Source organism: Tiliqua scincoides, chromosome 7 (assembly GCF_035046505.1).
Source record: "Tiliqua scincoides isolate rTilSci1 chromosome 7, rTilSci1.hap2, whole genome shotgun sequence".
NCBI classification, from domain to species: Eukaryota; Metazoa; Chordata; class Lepidosauria; order Squamata; family Scincidae; genus Tiliqua; species Tiliqua scincoides.
The window spans coordinates 1,067,628-1,085,150 of NC_089827.1; the positions used below are offsets into that span (position 1 = coordinate 1,067,628).

The following is a 17,523-nucleotide window of genomic DNA, read 5'->3' on the forward strand; positions in this document are numbered from 1 at the left end:
GAATGGAGATTGTGTGTCCAGAACAGCCAGGAATCACGAAGTATGGGCCTTCCAGGGGTGTAAATCTCTCTCTCTCTCTCTCTCTCTCTCTCTCTCTCTCTCTCTCTCTCTCTCTCTCTCTCTCTCTCTCTCTCTCTGGTAAATTATGTTGTAATGTGAATGCAAAATCTCCCTGGAACTGTTCCATTTCCCTTCTGAAGGAATAGCTTCTCTGTTTCATGCTAACAAGCCTTCACAGAAATAGCAGAAGAGACTCTCAGCGTGTATTCAAGTTTTCACGTGTTTAAAAGCATAATGGTTGGCAACCTTCAGTCTCAAAAGACTATGGTATAAGCCTACAGCACCTGATATTCCCTGGCGGTCTCCCATCCAAGTATTAACCAGGCCTGACCCTGCTTAGCTTCTGAGATCAGATGAGATCAGGCATGTGCAGGGTAACAGTTGCTGCATAATGTGTTTTTGTTATTAATAATAATCAGAATAGTTGGGTGGCTTTGACAGAGTGACTGAGAAATGGAAAGTATTAAGTAACTTTTTTCTGTTGATAGCCAATACGGTGAAATGGAAGGCACTTATATCTCTCCAAAGAAGCCAAGGTGCCAACCACTTTTTGAGGAGAATTGGGCTCAGAAGGGCCTCATGACTGACCTAAAGTCAGGTTCAGGGCACACAGACGAAAAGAGTGCCCTGGAGTTCCCTCTTCCTTCATGAGGGACACTGAGTTACATCATTATATTAGCCTCATTTCCAACTCGTCCATCCTCCAGAAAGTTCAAAGCAGCAGAGAAAGTTCCTCTCTCCTCCTTAAACCTCCTAGAACCCTGTGAGGTCCAGGGCTGGTCCAGCCATGTGGAGGACTCAGGTGGTTGATTCAGGACTCAGGTACCACTCTTGCAGGTGTGTCATAGCCGTTTGAAAATGGGTGAAAAATTCTTCCATGTTGCACAGCTCTGTTTCTAGGGCCACTGTCTGTAGTAATGAATTACTCTGCCAGTGGAGGAAGAGGGACAGACAATTTATGACTACAGACAGTTGCTCGAGAAGCAGAGCCACAGAACCTAAGAGTCTCAAAGAAGCTGGAAGATCACAGCACACAGATCTCAGATACCCTGGCCCCAAGCCTTAAAGATAAAAAACAGCCCTTTGAATTACACCCACAATCAAACCAGCAGCTGGCTCACCCTTGCAGCAGTAGTTGGACAGGGTCCGATAGCCATGCCCCCCCACCACACAGGCCACTGCATTCTGTACCACTTGCAACATGTAGACCAGGGGTGTCAAACATAAGGCCCGGGGGCCAGATGTGGCCCATGAAAGCTTTTAATCCGGCCCTCAAGCTTTCAGCTGCTGAGCAGTGCTGAGGTGTTACTGCAATAAGTACAGCCCACATGAAAATGGGGCTGTCCCATAACTTGAAATATGATCAAGATTTGTGTATTTTCTCTTCTGTCCTTTGCAGCTAATGAGTTCCTACGTGAAAAAGTGCTTATTTTTTGTTATGACCTGAATAATGACATCATTTCCTGCCTAATGACATCCCTTCCAGCCCTCAGCAGGCACCATGAATGCTGTTTGGCCCTTGGTATGAAATGAGCTTGACACCCCTGATGTAGACAGTCGTCACAGGCACTCTGTGCAGAGTGCATTGCAGTAACTGAGCCTTGATGTCACCCGTGCATGGACAGCTGTGATCAGGTCTGACCAATTCTAGAACAACCACAGCAAGCAGGCCAAGCTAAGCTGGGCAAAGACTCCCCTGGATAATATGGCCGCCCCAAAGCAGTAAAGAGTCCAGGAAGACCCCCCAAGTCATGGAGCTGCTGTAGAAGAGGGAGTGCAACCCCCTTCAAAACAGGTTGATCAAGTATCTCTATTGTAGATCGCCAGACCAAGAGGGCCTCTGTCCTGTCAGGATTTGATTTCAGTTTGTTAACACTCAGCAGTTCCCAGGGACTGTCACTAGGATATCCAGGGCCCCGTCCGGTCCCAAACCAACCCCCAGAAAACCTCTACAGCCTCCTTGGAATTTGATGATACAGAGAGGGAGAGCCAAGGAACGGGGACGCAGAATCAGTTCCCTGAAGAAAGCAAATGTTTCAGATGTCACGCCTTAAATGCTCACAAGTTCTCTGCCTTCATCTGTATTCAAGAAGCGCCTCGCTTTGCCTTCCTCACTACCACGGCTGCGCTGATGAGTATAAACAGTATAAGTTTTGTTTCTCAAATGTATTCTTGTTCCATTTCACTCGAAGGTGGAGATAAACACTGCATCAAAAAAAAATACTGCAAAGAGGGGGAGTCATCGCGTAAAAGGAAAAATGCAGAGAGCTCTCAGAAGCAGTTGATGATTGTGACATGCAGGGACTGTAGGCTGGATATATCCTTTAAACAGGGGGAGGGGGGAGGGAGAAGGAACCAGTGGGCAGAATAATCTTAACTGCAGAGGAGCCTGTGAGCGGAAGAGGCAGATAGCAGGGTTTCTCAAAGTGTGCTCCTAGGAATTCAGGGGCTTCCCGAGACCCATTTGGGGCTTCCACAAGCACACCACAAGCAGTGCTGCACCACCCTGCACATGTGCTGCCATTCTGGGGCTCCTCAAGACTCCAAGTTCGTGCTGGTGGGACTCCCCAAGACTCCTTTTAGAAGTGTAAAGGGCTCTAGAGGACAAAAGGTCCAAGAACTGCTGCTTTAAATAAAGGATGGAAACATAAAAAGTACATAGCCTGCACATGTAAATACAACTGAAGTGGAAGTAAAGCAGGATGCAGGGCAAAGTTTTACATACAGTCTGTTCCTATGTAATTTTTCCATTGTAACAATGGACATAAGAATATTGCTTGCATGTTCATCATCTTGGATTGTTGGCATCCTTCAGTCTCGGAAGACTATGGCGTCATGTCTGAATGGTGGCTCTGGAACAGAGTGTCCTCTCCAGTGCGCGAAGTACTGGGTACAGTAGATATGGAGGATAGACTGTTTCCCATGCAGCAAATCCCCCCTCTCCACGTCACTGAAATGGTCCAATGGAAAGGCAGAAGCCAATACGGTTGGTTCCAGCGGCATCGCAGGAGTTGCCAGAACGTGACTGTGTTCAGCCATGAACTGCCTCAGGGACTCCGGCTCTGGATTTTGCCTCGAGGTTGACTCCTGAAGCCTTTTCCATAACTGGATGTAGCCACAAGGCAGTGGAGGTTTGGGATCAGAGTTTTCCTTTTCTTAGATGAGCTGCCTTCCCAGACTGACGAGTCCCATCTACCCGGTGGCTGTTTAGTCGCCTCTTACGACAAGTACAGCCAAACTGAGGGCCTATTCTTATCCCCAGCCCCCAGTCATCATCTTACTGTTACTTTTAATTAAAGTCAGCTATGAATGCTCATGTATACATATGTGTATACGCAAATTGATGGATGGACAACAGGAGAGCCAGGGTGGTGTAGTGGTTCTGGAGTCAAACTTGGGCCTGGAAGAGCCAGGTTCAAATCCCCGCTCAGCCACAAAACATCCTGGGTGACCTTGGACTAGTCACTCTCTCTCAACCTCACCTACCCCACAGGGTTCTTGTGAGGACAAAAGGGAGGACGGACCATGGACACCCCCTGAGCTCCTTAGAGGAAGAGCAGTACGGAAAGGTGATAAATAACAGAGAAAGATTTGAGGTAAGGAAAAGTAGTATATAAATCTTTTTAAATAAAATAAATTTAAATTTAAAAATCCAGAATCCAAATTTCATATTTTTTTTTTTCCAGAAGATCAGCAACATCACACTGAGTTCTTTAAGAACACTTGTGGGGATGAGGACCCAGTGGTTAGTTGAGTTTTAATTTGACAGTCCACTCTAGAACATCTTTCCTTTTCTCTTCTGTTGAACTCTGTTCTTCAGACTCCCTCTGTGAAAAGGTCTGTTCAGGCCCAGATGCCAGTGATTCATTTCGGCTTCCTTCTGCAACCTCCCAGTCCTCTTTCGTGTTCCCTTTTATTCCCTGGTTATCTGATGGTCCAACTGCCTCCCTGACAGCTTGCCAACTTTTGAGGTGTTTAAATATGTTTTTATTGTTAGCCTTGATGTTTTTAGCCTTGCGCTTCTCATAGTCTTTTGTCACATCCCTTATTGTTGGCTTACATTTCTTTTGCCAGAGTTTGTGTTCTTTTCTCTAACTTTCTTTAGCAAGATGTCCATTTTCTGAAGGGAGGATTCTTGCCTTTTATAGCTACACAACTGAGTGGTGCTGACATCTTCCTGGACCTGGTGGGGCCTTCCCTTCTAAGGGCAGACATCCTAGTCGAGCTTCCGTTATTGGGGTTTCAAATAACCTCCACATACTCTGGAAAGATCTGACACTCCTGACTTGTCATTTCGCCTCTTTTAGCATGGCCCTCATTTCTGAGAAGTCCACTTGTATGAAGTCAAAAGTACCTGTTGCCTTTGAATCTTTCCAGGCACATCTGTGTTGATCTGGGTAGTGCTCTGGTCACTGCTGTCTCCCAGTTAAGCAACATATACATCTCACATTAATTAATTCCTTGATGCCTTCTGGGATTGAGTCTAGGTCACGTCTCCTGTAGTCAGTTCTAGGACCAAATATCCTAGTGAAAAGTCATTTATAGCCCAATCCCATCCCCCTTGCCCACCAGCAGGATGTGCCTTCTGCCAGTGGAAATATGAGGAAGCCAGCAGACGTTACATTCCACTGGAGAACACAATGGGGCTGCACTATAGCTGGCTGCAGTGCAATGGCTGATGGCCACATGCACAGACTGGCAGAGAGACCACCATCCACTGGTGCTGGTGGCTTGGCAGTGGGGGCAGGCAATGAGAGGAATGGGGGTGTTTCTGCATGGGGAGGGGGAGGAACTGGCGCCAGCGAGGAGGTGGCAGCAGGTAGCGGCAATGGCACACAACAGATCATCCCCTCTCCATTTCCCTCCTTGGACACACATCGCCCAAATTGGTGGCATATGTCTGAAGAGATCCATTGGTGGCTTGAGGGCTTACTTGCCAGAGTTTACCATGGAAATGTGTCAGCCTGCTAACTCCCCCCCATTTAATTTAACCAATTTGGGGGCCCAATCCTCTCCAACTTTCCAGTGCAGCTTTGCCAACAGGGTGTCAGCTGCATCCTGCAAAAAAAAAAAAAAGAGTTTTTTTTTACTTACCTCCAGATTCTCCCCCACCACAGGATGCAGTGCATGTCTTTTTGGCATTCCTGCATCAGTCCTGGGGGGGGGGGGAGGATTAGGCTGTTAGTATAGACATTTTCTGTCTTTGTCATGGTCTATGTGAAGATGACTGAAGTCACCCATTACTATACTTTCTGCATAGGTGTCTTCCTAGTTTACCTAGCTGTTCCAGGTCAAGATGACCCTCAGCATTTTGATCAGGAGCAGCACATGACTATTGGGTCTGGTCTTTCCACCACAGTGACTCTGTGGAGGAATCTGGCCCCCCTACATGTTCTATGTGCTTGGGTTCTGTACTCTCTTTGACCCACAGAGCTACAACATCTCCCCCATACACCCCTCTCTGTTTTTTCTATGCATATTGCACCCTTTATCTCCTCTTATGTTGCTGTTAAATAACATTCTGAAAAGACACTTTCATCCTTTTGTCCCTGTTTATTTCAAATTTCAAGAAATATCCTAATTAACATTTAGACACAGATAGAAAGGCAGTTTTCTTTGGATTGATTGCAAAATCAATCAGTGGAAAAGGAAGCCAGTGGAAAAGGAAGCCAGTGGAAAGGAAGCTCTTGGCTGGGCAGGAGGTCTGGTCTAGAGGGTAGAGCCTCCATTTGCCTGAAGATTAACATCCACAAGGTCGCCAGTTCGAGGCCACCGGCACCGTGTGACCTTGAAGCAGCTGGCAAGCTGCAGCTGAGCTGTTCCATCTGCTCGGAGCGTGGGAGGATGGAGGCCAGCATGTTAAACCAGATCGGAGTGTAACAGCTTGAATGTGGTGGTTCTTGAAAGAGAGAACCTTCTTTCAATTTGTAAAAATCCCTGTGTGGATTTAATAAGCCTGCCTGTGTAAACCGCCTTGAATAAAGTCTTGAATAAAGACCAAGAAAGGCGGTATACAAATACTGTATATTATTATTATTATTATTGGCTTCGTTGCCTCCCCCCCCCCCTTTAAAAAAATGTGTGTGATCACATTTTAAGTTTGCAAACGAGTTTTTCTTTAAAATAACCCAGCTCACATGGCCAGGCTGCATACTTTCACATATTCGTAGATCTAAACAAATATCAAATTATTAAAAGTTTGCTTCGAGTTTTGCTGAAAGATCACAGTTTACCTACCTGCTTCCTCTGAATGCCTCAGCAGTGATTTAAGTAGGTGTCACTCTTTTGGACTTGAAGTGACCTGCATCAGCTATTTAGCTCCTACTTGTTGCACAATCTCTTTTTATCTTCTGCAGAACTTTGCACACGAGTGCAATACACAATTAGGCAGAATGCAATACACAATTAAGCAGAATCCCTCTTTCTAAGTCCCTGGATCAGAAAAGGCCTCATTAAAAAAAAAAAAAGTCTATTTTCCCAGCATAGGAAGACAACCAAGGCAGATACATGTAACAGTGACAACCTGTTATTATAATTTTGTTGTCTTATTTTTGTCACATACTAATGAACCATTTCAGAGCAAAAGAAGAAGGCAACTAGAAGGGAACTAGGGAAAGGCAATGATAATAGTTGATGCTGTGCTGAGGTGCTCTTATGAGTTAGTCTCAAACACAGCTTGCAATTCAGTGACTTTTACATTTGTGTGTGTGACATGGACAAATGGGGTTAATCTCCTCCTTCTGGAGGATCTAAAGGTCAACCTACACATTATGTTAATTGTCTCCATCTTATACTGTGGGTGGGGTGATCCTAATCAGGGTTACAGCTCACAGGGAGGGAAATTAACCCTTTCATCCTTCCGCAATGCTTAGGCCTATTTGCCCTGAGAAGAAACCTGCCCTTCTGGAGCTGAAAGGGTCCTGATCCAGATCAGGACCATGGTCTGGAAGAAAGGTCAATGCCCATCCTGACATGCCCTGGTCCCAATCCAGGTCACTCCTCCACAACTGATATTCCCGCCCTCTTCCACTCTCAAAAGATGAAGACATTTGGACATATTTAGCATATACTTTGATCCTAAGGCAAAGCATGGAAAGTTTGAGGAAGAAGGTTGGGGGCAATGAAGCAATTTTGACAACTTGAAAAACTGCTGAGATTTTGAACACTTTGGGGCATCTCAAACAGATGCAGGACACTGACAGCAAAAGGGCTGGTGTAGATCTGAGTAAGCTTATAGGGTGTCAAGTCACAGCTGGCAAGGACAATTTTTCTTTACTTACCTCTCCCAGGAGGCATGGTCCTATGCTGGCCCTCAGTCCTAGCTGCATCCTGCAAGCCAGCAGGGAGTAAGATTGGGCTGTGAGAGAAGTCATCAGATTCCTAGCTGCTCTTTCACTTCCCCTCAACCAGAGACCTCTCTGTGAAAGTGCAAAGGGGAAATGCAAGGCTTTCTGGATGGAAGCTCCCAAACTCCCCAGGAAATTTCATCCATTTTTTTTTAATGTAGTGGTTATTTCTACAACCCCTGCCCTCAATATTACAGTGATATTTATTATCTAACCTTTGTAAGCCCAATGAATTTGACATGATAAGGTGGGGTAGAATCTGAATTCATTTCAACAGGCAGTACCTGTTAAGTGGTGATACTAAGTATTACAAGGTACCTCTTAAGGATATAGTTGTTGCTCACTATAACTGGGCAACAAACCTCATATTCTTTCAGTCGTGTAGCTAGAGGGGGTACAAAGCACTAAGTTTTTCAGGGAACCTCACCACTGCGTGCAAGCGGCCCCTCCCTTTCAGAGCCATGGGGGGGGGGAGCAAAATGGAGGCAAATGCCAGAGAAGACTCAGAGGTGCCTCTGTTTTGGGCCTAACCCTACCTTTGCGTTTTAAAAATAAAAAAGTACATCTACTGTAAATATACATATATGGGTCACAAATGTCTGGGTGGCAAAAAGAATGGATGCAAATGTCCAGTGCCAGGGTACACAGTTGTTTAAGTATGCAAGAGAAAAAAAGACTTCCCTCTCACCGTTCTGGTGTGTGCGTCTCCTGATTAGTTCAGTGATTCATCTAAAGGAGCAAGAAGAGAAGCACTCAGTTCCTTATCTTTGGGGTCTTGGCTTTGGCTATGGAAGCCTTGACAGTGTTTGGGAATGAATGTCCTGATCCGCTCAACAGGTGCTTCTGCCCTCCCCCAACTAGCTTTTGAAGCATCCCTTCTGAAACCAAGAAGCCCTGGGCCTGCTGAAATGCAGAGTTCACATCTGGTGCAGGTCTTTGCTGATGTGGGGCTGAAGAAGGAAACTTTCTGCCCCCCTGTGGTCTAATTTGTTTAAAAATGAATGCTGGTCTCTTTCCACCTGGCACCTTCAGTTTGCCTCTTTCACATCCATGGGCTCTAACTTTACTACAGTTAAACTTGGGGTGTTAGGGTCCAATTTTCCAGCACTCATACAGCTGCATTGCAGTCCCCCAGAGAAGGGAACAAATGTTCCCCTACCTTGTGATTCCCCACCCCCGCAGGATGCAGCCGACACCCTGTTTGCAAAGCTGCACTGGAAAGTTGGAGAGGATTGGGCCCTCAAATTGGTTAAATGTGTGGGGGTCAGCAGGTTGACACATTTCCATGGGCGTGGGGAGGAGCTTCTTTGCAGTGGGGGCTTATCCCGTCATCCCTCTGCAAATAAGTAGAGAAAATGTAATGTTGCCCTGATGTGAAAGCTGTTCTCTGCACACAGAGAGGCTGAGGATCAAAATGCGCATTTTGTTAAACAGCATGTGCTTTAAAAAAAATTATTTAACTCACAGCTGTGGGGAGACTCAACTGGGCCAGAACCGTAGAGGAGAGGGAGGTGTGCCCTAATCCTTTTATTTCCTTCCAGGACACGTAACTGGGGAGAGGGGGGTGCGGGAATTCAGATCAGAACTGTGAATGGGACAGAAGGGTAACATCTCCCCTCCCCACCATCTAAACTTCCCTCCAGGACTGCAAGTTAAGGAATAAAAAGACAAGCATGCTGTACTAAGTCCTCTCTTAATGTAATGTGTAGTTGGAACTTATTTCCTAGTAAATGTTCATAGGATTCAGAAAGCCGTGCAGGGCTGCATCCTTGCATGGAATTCAGCTGCTTTAATTCTGGTTACTTCATTTAGATTAGTGAAGGTCCTGTATCATTAATCGGGACATTCCTGATTCAAATCAAACCTCAGCTACAAGATCAATAAATAGGCAAGCCTCTTCTTTTAGCCCTCTGTCGCCCAATAGAGGTCGTATTGACATCACTGAAGGTCCAATCCTTTTCCAGTGCCAGTGCAGCCATGATCATGGAGCATGCACTTCATCCTGTGGTGAGGAGGCAGGCACAGAGGCCTCCTCAAGGTATGGAAACATTTGTTCCCTTACCTCAGGGCTGCATTTTGGCTGCAGCGGTGTTAGAAAGTTGGATAGGATTGGGCCCTGTGTTAGTTACAGTGCAATCCTTTGCATGTCTACTCAGAAGTAAGTAGAATTCAATACTGAATTCAATGGGTGTGTACAGCATTGTAGCTTATGCGTAATTTAAGCAGTCTAACTAGGCACAAAACTGCAGCCTAAATTTCATGCACTGAGGACACTGCCGAAATGACATGCTTTCATAAAGTCCCAGTTGTGACCCATCTTTAGTGTTTAGTTTGCATTGTGCCTGACACAAAAGTGCAACTCCCTGGGCCAGCTTGCCAAATAATCTCATTGTGACAAGAGGGGTTCCTTCTTGTGGAGTGCATGTCTGCTGTAAGTAATCCCTGGAAAACAGACAGGCGTCTCTTGTCATTTTGGAGTGTTAATCCCTTGCCCTGGAGCTGAGAGTGCACATGGATAACAAGTGTGGGAATGACCAAAACTAACATTATGTTTGGATCTTATTTTCTCAACAATGCCACAGCTCAATGGAACTGCTGAGTGTGTCAGATAAGATGTGGCAGGATTAATGAATTAGACTCAGGAAGCAGAAGGGTTTTGGAGCAGGCAAAAGGAATCTCCTTTTATCCTGTTGGTGTGTGACTGTGTTCAGTAATGAAAGTGGCAGGGAGAAAATGCTGAGGTTGTGCTTCACACCAGGGTCAAATCCCTGTCTGAAAATGAAAAGCGGCTCCAGCTTATGCCTGGAATCCAGGAGTAAAATAAACTAACCCTGCAGGTATGCAGTAGCAGTGACATCACCCAGAGACATCATCCTGTGCCAGGAGGGTGACATGCAGACAGTTTTTGGCTACTTGTCAGTTTAACTCCCATTCTAGAGAAGATTCCATGAAATAATAGGCAGGAGGATAGCCTAGCAAGTTCTAGCAAGGCTGGCTCTGGGATGGCTGAATGCCTTTCAAGGTAGAGATGAAATGAGCATGTGGAGAAATTAGCAGAGCTTTAGATTCTATTACATAAATATGAATGCTTCCCCCCCAAGCATTACCAGTTATGGAAACTGTTTGCTGTGCGGGATTTGATCTGAGCATTCGGAAATATTGCTCGACTTCAAATGTCTGCATCACTTCTTTTCAGTTGTACTTGAGGATGTGCAAAGGTGAACTGTTCAAACCAGTTCCAACTTACCCAAGTAAGCCACGCAACAAGCCCTGCTACATCTGCTGTGAGGAAATGGACCATAGCTCAGTTGTAGCATAAATCCTTTGCAAGGATAAAGTCCCCTGTCCAGGCTTGTCATAGGGTTATATGGGATAAAGGTGTGTCTGTCTCACCATGACACTGCTTCATGCGTTCATAGAATGGCTGTTGTTAAGACCAAGATATCATCTGAAGCCACTGTAATGGCACAATGACTTCCTGAGCCATGAAGACCAATCACTGCATCCCATCCCAACAGTAAAAGCAGGTCAACACAGAACATTTTTAAGGATGAGCTTTCCATTCCATTGAAATGGTGTATCCCATGCAAGTCATCCCACTATTCCTGTTGTCTACATAAGAACATGAGAAGAGCTCTGCTGGATCAGGCCAAGGGCCCATCTAGCTCCCTGTATCTTACAGTGGCCCACCACATGCGTCTGAGAGAACATAAGCTAGTCAAAATTACTTCCAGAATTCTGCATCAGGTTTTGGACTGCATTCCTTGCACTGATCCAGTTCTCATTATGTAATCAAAGTGTAATTAATTGATCCATATACTTCATCTGTGCAACTCCTTGCCGCAGGGTGTGGCATCTGGCCTAGGTGTCTTTAAAAGGAGATTGGTCAGATTTCTGGAGGAAATTTTCATCACAGGTCACAAACCATGATGCGCATACACAAGCTCCAGGTTTTAAAAGTTGGCTGCCTCAGAATGCCACATGCAAGGAAATGGGACCAAGATGCAGGGATCTTTTTGTCTTACGTGCTCTCAAGTCATAAGGTTTAGGAATTCAAAAGCACTCCTCATAATCCACAGTCAAAATGTGAAGTTTTTTTATCTATTAATTCCATTTTTTTTATTGCTCCGGAATATCAAATTTCCAGACATTTCTTTCCACACCCATATAGAAGCTTCCTGTGACTTCTTTTGGTGCAAGGGCACTATACTTGACTGTGGATTATGAGTGCTTTTGAATTCCTAAACCTTATGACTTGTTTTAAAACAGTAATGTAACATTAGGTACCAACTTGCCCAGTTAAATACCTTAAAAACGTTTTTCCCCTAATACTGCTAAATGTAATTGGAAAGGAAACACTGAAAACAATTTGAAATGAATTCAGATTTGAAATTTTGAGAGCAAAATTTAAATGAGGATTTTTTTCCCCCTGAGAAATTTCCTTTTCCTAAATGAATTGCACATCTACAGACTTTTTGACTCAAACTTTGAATATAAACAAAATTTCATTTTGGAAGATTCCCTTCGGTTTCTAGATTATATTGAGGTGATGAGAGAAAGAAATCAGAACTTCATCCTATATGATCTCAGACCATGCACCAGTTGGAAACCTCTGGCCATCTTCTTCCACATTCTCTCCATATGGGAAGGTAAAATGGTTAGAACGAGGAGCAGGGTCTTTATAGGACAGGCAGCCCAGTTCTAACCTGCACTGCAACAGGTAGGTCAGCTGTTCTGCACTGTATCCAGCACACGTTAGGAGGTGGCTGCTGCACAACTCAGAGTAAAGGGATTTATCTCCCCTTCCCCGTGTTGCATGGCAGCCACTCAATGGGACTACTTGGATCTGCGCCAGCTAAATCCCGGGCGCAGATCCAAGCAGCAAGGTGTAATGCCAGGCTGACTGGGAGGGTGGTTAGGCTCTGGTGTAGATTGCTGAGACTGGTCCCACTGCCTACAAGGCCCAGTTTGCCCACCAGTCTGCCCTTCCGTGCCTGCCCTCCCCCACCCACCCAAAAACGCATCTGTTCCGCCTTCTCACCACCTTCTTCAACCCCCTTGCGGGCTGCCCTTGGCCAGCACAAACTTACCTTTTCCCAGTGCCGCAGAGGCTGGATTTGGCCTCTGCACTGGCTCAGCAAATTCTAAAGGAGGTGCAGACGTTCACGGCATTCCTTAGTCTGTGCAAGGACTTGCACCAGCCCATCAGGATTGTGCTTTTACCCTCCCTGGAAATGAAACAGTCAGTGCCTCTAATGGCCTCTGAAAAACAGCATAAGATCTGCTCTAAACCAGCACTGGAGATGCATGTGTGGAAGCAGAATTTTCCAGTGCTGGGAAACTCCAGCGGGACTTGACTCGAGTCGAGTCACTGCCCCCCATGACGCGACTCGAAAAAGAGACCTAACGGGGGCACTTTCTGAGTCTCCGAGTCATCCTTTAGTGACTCTAATGGACTCGAGTCGCCCTCCCCTTAAAAAGCCCGCCATGGAAAATACAGGGCTGCTGCTGGGGAGAGTGTGTGTCGGAACTCTCTTTACTCCCTCCCCTGCTGTCCCCGCACATCTGTAAACAGGGCAGGAGGGGTGGGAGGGCCTGCGAGAGAGCAGGGACAGAAGCAGCAAGAGCGAGGACGAGGGTAACTGGGAGGCTTACGAGGACGACCCGATCCTTGGCAGCCCTACTCAGAAGTAGTCCCACCTCAGCTGGTCCTTCAATGAGGCTCCCTCCTCCAAGTAACAATGGAGTCAAGAGGCCACCACAAGGTTAGAAAGCAGAATTGGGCACAAGTTTTCTCCCACCTCCCTGGAGGCAAGAAACCCCTTGGGCTCCTTCTCCTGCTCTCCCTCAGCCAATAAAAATATCCGAATGCCCATCCTTTGTCCAATGATCCATCCTTCCTATCAGAGAGTGGGAAAAGAGCTCACTCCTGCCTCCCCCCCCGCCCAATTCATTAACTCTTTCCTGCCTCCTGGTTGAAACTCCCTGCTGCTTGCTGTCAGAATACTGGCTTCAAGAGGTTTTCCTCGCTGCGAAAACAGTAGCAAGCACACCCAGACACAGGCAGACTCAAGTCAGCATGCATGGGGATGAGTGCTGAGTTGGGGGGGGGGCTGACTTGAGTCTTTTCCAGAGTCTTCCACGCACGCAATTCATGAGTTGCCACCACCAAAAAAACATACATTTTCGCAACTCGAGTCCGAGTCACCTGACTCGAGTTCCCAACACTGGAATTTTCCAAGTGTAACTGACATGGATATGGAGGAAGAACTGCATTGCAAGCCTGATTTGTACCCAGTCCCACTGAACTGGCTGGAGGTGCCTTTCATGCATTTGGCAATGTGCATTCCCTTAGTGCCATTAGTTGCAAGTTAGTGCAGCTGGACTGGGCCTGAAGGCTTTGAGTCTGTTTGCAGCTCTCCTGAAACATTTCATTTCTGATTTCAAGATGGTTTGGACGGGGTGAAAACATTTTCACTCAATGTGAGTACCCTCACGGCCAATGCAGTCATGTCTTCTGCATCCTTGTATTTTACTAGCCTGAAACATATGTGGATAGTTTCATCCTGGAACCATTTGAAACACAAAAGCTGGGGTGATTTGGGGAAGGGGACCAGCTGACTCAGCAGTTTGTCAGGTGACCATGACACAGAAGATGCCAGGCTCCCCTTCCCCCTAGATCCCCAATCAAGGCGACTCCTCAGTGCAGCAGTGCCTTGACTTCCATCTGCTGCTTTGCTCTTTCAGCTGTCACCCACTGGCTTTCCCCTTTCACCCAACTTGGTCCTCTAGTTCTTGGGTTTGGTGTGGGGGGCCTTGGCACACATCCGCACGTGCGGCATAGCTGGCCATGCACCTTTGCTCAGTGGGCTCTGCTTGGACATTCACCCGTCCAGGCTCTGGTCCTGAGCGGAGGAGAGCGCAGGGCTGGGCTCCAGGAGGCTCTTCGGGAGCTGGGGGTCCACTGGTGGGAGCCCAGCCAGGCTGGGACCGGACTGCCAGCCGAGCGAGGGCGCTCCCCTCGGGGGTCTTCTTGCTGCCTGCAGCCCAAAGGCTCCCCTTTAACAGGGGCGGGGGGGGGGACACGCGACCCGCGTTCTTTGGAGAGCCCGCCGCCCGCTCTCGGAGCCCCGCTGGCCGGGACGAGCGTCTCGGGACGCATTCCCGTGGCTGCGGGGTGGGGGGGGTCGTCCGGCGGCGGCAGGCCCTCCCCGCGAGGGCGTCGAGGGCGACCCTCCCCAGCAGAACTTTTCTGCCCCCGCGTGTGCCTGGTGGGTGCCTGCGGGCGGAGGCAGCGCCGCTCCTCTCCCTTTGTCAGCCGGGGGGGGAGGGAGGGGGTCCCGCCCGCCCTCCGTCCCTCCCGCCATGTGCGCAGCCAGGCTGCTGCGCCCCCCGCCCGGCTGCCGGCTCATTCTTCGCGCTGCCGGCCCGCCCGCCCGCCTGGCGCTGAAGCCGAGGAAGGGGCTGGGCTGCGGGGCTGGGCTGGGCCGGGCTGGGCTGGCTCCACGGGCGAGCGCGCAGGAGCGGGCTGCGGCTGGCTGGCTGGCTGGCTGGTGCCTTCCTCGCCGCCGCCGCTGCAGCGCGCACTGCCCGGCATGGCAGGGGCTCCGGGGCGCTCCGGCTGCGGCCGCGGGGACGGCGCCTAGGAGCGGCGCGGCCGCGGGGCCGGCGAGCCTGCCCCGCCCGCCTCTGACCGCTGCCGCTCTCCGTTGCAGGACCGCGCCGCGGAGCCTCGAGGGGACCTGCAGCATGGGCCCGCCCCGCCGCCCCGCCGCCGCCCGCTCCGGGGGAGTCCTGCCGCTGCTGCTGCTGCTGCTGCCGCTGCCGGAGACGACGCGCGCTCAGCGGCCCGGGAGCGACGTGCCCAGGCTCCGGCTCTCCTACCGAGGTAAGCGCGCCGCCCGCCCGCCCCGTCCGGGGCTCCCGGGGGAGGCGCTGCCGCGCGGCCCGGAGCGCACCCCGAGCCCAGCCCGCCCCGGGCCCCTCTGGCGGCGCAGAAGGACTGCTCCCCGCCTGCCCGCGGGGAAGACGGCGGAAGGGACGGGACGGACGGGACGGGACGGGAGAAGCGCGAGCAGGTGGCGCTGCGGCCAGTTGGAGAAGGAGGCGGCCTTCGACGCCCCAGCCCGGCCGAGCGAGGCCAGCCGAGGAGCCCCGCTGGGCACAGGGACGCTGGCAGGCTGGTGCTGGCAGGGGGCGGGGGCTGCGCCTACCCGCTGTGCGGGCCGGGCCGGGCCGCAGAACCACCTGCGCCGAGCACCTGGCAGTGCCGGGCGGAGGGCCGAGCGGCGCGGGGCACACTCCCGGGCCCAGCAAATGCAGCCCCGTCTGACCTCCTGGTGGAATCGGGGCCTGCGCACGTCCTGCCCCAAGCAGGCACCCACGGGGCTCTGGGAATGTGCCCGTCCGTGTGCCAGGAGGAAGGAAGGGGCTGCCACATCAGCAGTGTGCCGCTCTTGCGGAAAAGCCCCCGTCCCCTTTCTCACCCGGGCCCCGTACAAGCAGCTCCAGAAACCCCCCCCCCCGAATGGGGGCTTCATTTCGGATGATCTAATTAACCGCAGCATTCTATTGAAGTGCAATTATACCTACTGCTAGGGTTCTAATTAACTGACTTTAAACACTTGGTTAACAAGAACAATGACTAATGAGAAGCTGGGAGCGCTTTTAGCTCTCCAGTGCAGTGATTTTCAACCTTTTTCACCTCTTGGCACACTGGCAAGGCACTCAAATGGTCAAGGCACACCATCAGCTTTTTGACAATAGACAAGGCACGCTGTGCTGTCAGTGGGGGCTCACATCCCCTAATGGTCCTTTTGATAAATGACCCTCTCCCAGATTCCCACGGCACACCTGGGGACCATTCGCGGCACACCTGTGTGCCATGGCACAGTGGTTGAAAATGGCTGCTCCAGTGTGTAGCAGAGGCCCAGCTGGCTTCTGCCACATCTCAGCCTGAGCAGCGGTCTTCTGTCTGGGTCCTCTGGTTCATCCACATGGATGGGTCTGGGAGAGGAACAGGGTTGTGCGTCAGAACTGCTGTGTTGCTGCCCTGCATTTGCCCTGCATGTGAAGCAACCTGTTAGGTACTTTCCTTCGTCCATAATCTCCATCTCCTTTAGATATCAGATAGGACAGCAAAGATGTTCAGTGTGATCCTATGCATGTTATTTACACTGTAGTAAGCCCAGTGAAGTTTCCTCCTAACTAAGTGTGAATATGACTGAACTCCTAGTAACTTTTATGTAAAAGTATCTCCTGGGGTACTTTTATGTACTAGTTGTGTATCCCACCCTTCCAAAGAGCTAAAGGTGGCTTACCGTATATTTTTCCCCCATAACAACCCTGTGAGGTGGGTCACAAACAGTCACTTGCACAAGGCTACCCAATGAGCTTCATTGCCACTGAAATTTTGCACTTGGGTCTCCTTGTGCAAGCCCAGCAGTGCACCAGGCAGGCTCAGAATCTGACACGTACCTGAACTAAACAAACAGAAGCAGCTGCAAAGAACATTAATGTTCACTACTGCTCAGTTCTTGGTTCTTGACCCAAAAAAGAAGGGGTGCTTTGCCCAGTTAGCAGCAGGGTGAACCTTGTGTGAGCACCAGGCTGGTAACTGCAGTCAGCCTGGGTCCCCGCAGCAGTGTCACTGTCGTCATAAATATCTCCTTACCGAGGGACATGGCAAACGAAAGAGCAGGCGCTAATAAAGCTTTGGATAATTAATTGTTCCTCTAATGCCTCATGCTGCGAACATTTCCTCAGTGCAGTGAGCACAGCGGTGGCTGTAAGTGCTCTCTGTATATTAACAGGGGATGTTGTTCAGCCACAGATTGATATGCTGCAAACAGCGTGGAGGGCTTTGCATGATGGCACCACAAGGCATTTTCATACCCCTGGGATGCCCCCTCCCTCCCGCCCCCCCATGTGCTATTCACAGTGTGGAAATATTGCCCTTTGGCTACCTGGCAGGTTCCTTTTAGGGACAGAATGCCTGGTAATTTAATAAAATAAACTGTGAAATGAACAAGAACATAAACCGGGGGGTGGGGAGGCATTGGAACGTGCCAGGCCATTTTTCCTGCTCATTTTTACCAGCAGTCTTGGCTTTTTTTGT

The 17,523-nt window shown here is 49.3% G+C and overlaps 1 pseudogene; it reads right to left on the reverse strand.

The window, feature by feature from the left end:
* Positions 1-332: 332 nt before the first annotated feature.
* On the reverse strand, positions 333-452 carry LOC136657923 (5S ribosomal RNA; annotated as a pseudogene).
* Between the last annotated feature and the right edge of the window lie 17,071 nt (positions 453-17,523).